We start from the raw sequence: 3227 nt of genomic DNA on the forward strand, positions 1-3227 counted from the left end.
ATTTTGTAGAAAGCATCACAACATCCTATAGAAGGGGAAGGAGATGGAGACTTACCCCTTGACTGACACTGGGCATACACCCACAGGGCTGGGCACAGAAATCTTATCTGGCTCACAACACACTTCACTGCTAAAGTCCATATCTAGGCTAGGTGGCTTTTGGCTCAAAGTCTCATAAAGGTATGGAGAGTTTATAAAACCCTTATTAAAAAAAAACAACATCAAAACCTACTCAAAATTCAGTGCAAGGGAGATCTAGCCTTTTTTTCTGGACTATCTCCACCTTTGTATAGCTTTTTTGATTACATTTGTGGTCTCACGGGTGCCAAGCTGGGATCACACACGTTGGTTTCCCCTTCTCCAGCAGGTCACTCACCTTCTCAAGGAATTCAGATTGGTTTGACACACTTGCTTTCATCAAACCCTTGGTGGCAGGTCCTTATCATTTCATTATCTGTTTGGTACTAATGATGGGATGCTCAGTAATTATTCATGTGTCCTGGCTCCTGGAGAGGCTAATCCCCAGAGCCCCTCTCTGCACTCTTTTTAAGATAAGCATTACATTTGCCCTTTTCCACTCCTCTGGGACTTCTGCTGTCATCTTTGCCTTCTTGAATGTAATCACTAATGGTTTAGAGGTTTAGTTCAACTAATTCTTTAAGCACTCTAGGTGGAATTTCAGCAGCCCTTTCCAGCATGAATACATGGTGGAGTTTTTTATGTCTAGATATTTCTTTAAATTATTCTTCCACTATGCTCCTTTAGAGTAACCTATTCCCTTAATACAATTAAACATCTTAATTGCTTCATTAGAATTTACTTGTTTGCAGAAAAATAGAGTAAAATTAATTCTTGAGTACTTCAGCTTTGACATGCTTTTTCCCCCTTTGCTCTTTGCCCCCACCAAGTAATGGGCCGGTAGCTTCATTTGTCACGGTCTGTTCATCTTTCCCTTGCATCTCCACCTCCCTTCTTGTGGATGGCCAGGCCAAAGCACTGCCTTTTCAGGACTCTTCACAGAAAATTGGGCACAAAGAAACCTTCAGAGATGGAGAATCAGGTAGGATGTACACACTGATAACGCCTGTCTGCTCTTGGGAAAACCTTCATGGGACTGCAGGACTTTGTCAGCAGCACTGGGATGCAGATGGACAACTCTGAAGGTATCTTGTGTCTTCTTAAGCATTTGCCAATTGTAGTGCTGCTAAATCTATCTCGGGTAGATTTCAGGAGTGTTCGACCAAACCTGTCTCTGTGTGTTACCTGGGTTCCCCAGGCTGAGGAGAACAGTATCCTCGGAGCTCATAACAAGGAGCCAGAAGAGCCTCATGCTGCCTCAGCTGTGACCAAGCCTACTCTGCAGACCTGGAACTTCCCAGTAATAACTATTTTTTTTTTGCCACTGAGGACACATCTCTACATGAAATGGGCATGAAACCAGCTCATTTAGATACATATATGGGAACTCAGAGGAGAACAGCTTCTGATTAACCCTTTTTATTGCTTCCCGGTGTTCCTGAGTTCTTCTGCAGGATGGCTATCAGCTGCCACTGTTCAGAAAAGAACTACAAATTTCTTTTCCTGATATTTTCCTATCTCTTGCAGCTGTCAAGAAGAGCTAAGGAACACGATCTGTGAAAATCAAGTGATTCCATTCTAGTTTTCCAGGTCTAAATCGATCAGTTATGAGCCACTAAGATTAGTTTCTTATTGCACATTAGTTTACTACTGATGTGCAAGAGACTATCAAACATCTGCTGCTGTGGTTTTCCTTCCTGCAAGCACTTGCCTGTTATAAGAAGGAAGATCTTAAACACTTGGTTATGGAACAGTTACTCCTATGTCTCTAAAGGGTCAAAAAACCAGGAAGAACGTTTCAAAATCATTGTTCTAGCCAATCAGTATTTTCAGGCCAATTAGAGTTTTGGACGGACTGCCTGCATTAGTTCACAGTCCTCAGGGATGGTAAAGCTAAGTGTGGATGGACGTCCGCATGCACTGTAGTTGATGGTGAATGCATGTAAACAGAGTTTGCCCATATAAGAGCAGCCCATGACTTACACATATCTTCTGGGTGTATCTACCTGTTTTTAAAACTAAGTTAGCAAGAGCAGGGCCATGCTCAAACTGTGCCCCCTCCGCCTTGCCTTGCTGGATGTCATCTAGTAACTGCTGGGGCCAGGGGCTCTCAGACAAGAGCACAAAATTTATACAGCAACTCACCTTTTGGGATGCAGGCACTGCAAGTAGTTCTTGGAGTTATGGTTATTAGTTATTCTTGGAGTCATAAAGTTAAAAATCAGATAAGTTCACTCCTAATCATCTGCTGGCATTAATCAAGCCACTGAATCCATGGCAGAGCCCAGCGCAGACATCGCTCAACAGAGTCTGGCCAGCTGTAGCCTAGAAAAGCCCAGCAGGAAATAATTTGTAAAAGTGAGTTCTGTGTAGAAAGGCACAGAAGAGGAGCACCCTTAAAAACCCACAGACGCTGATGTGAAGCTCTGGGTACCCAGCATGGATATGGAGCCAACAGCCAGACAACGGTTTCAAACATGGTTACAGACTTCATGTGAGTCTTTCCCAGTTTCTTCCAAACCCTTCTGCAGTAGGTCTAAGTGATTTAACAACTGGAGCCAAACATTTCTCTCTTACAAACGGTATCCCAGCTGAGGACACTGATTGTAGAAAATACTAATTAAGACTGAGTGCTTAGGTACAATTGTAGGTATTGTAAAACCCAAATGATATGTTTTGAAATCAGCAGTTGAGCAGTCATCTAACGCAGCCTCTCTTCTCTTATTCATGAATTAGCTGGAATGGACTTAGTTTGTTTGTTTAGGCTTCTTTGTTGTTGTTGTTTTGTGTGTTGGGTTTATTTTACTCGCTGTAGTCATTGGTGTGAGAGAATGGCTTCCAGCCTGCCTGCAATATTCCTGGTAATCAGTCTTTGCACAAAAGCTCAAAACTATTTCTGGGCCTAAGTTTTCCATTAAAATTCATAATGGTCCTAATTTTATTTTGCTTAGTGAACATTAGTACTCAGAGTGCCTTTCTTGGTGTTCTTGTCTATTTGTGAAAAATACTAATATTTACTCACCAAAACATCTAGATTGAGTTTGAGTTTCTGTAAAATAGGTAGTTTATATATGAAAACAAAAAAAATTATGTTTTTCCATCAGATGGTCATAACCATATTTTCTGACCACAATAGTTGACTGTATGAG

The sequence above is a fragment of the Falco punctatus genome (genome assembly GCF_963210335.1).
Source record: "Falco punctatus genome assembly, chromosome: 13".
NCBI classification, from domain to species: Eukaryota; Metazoa; Chordata; class Aves; order Falconiformes; family Falconidae; genus Falco; species Falco punctatus.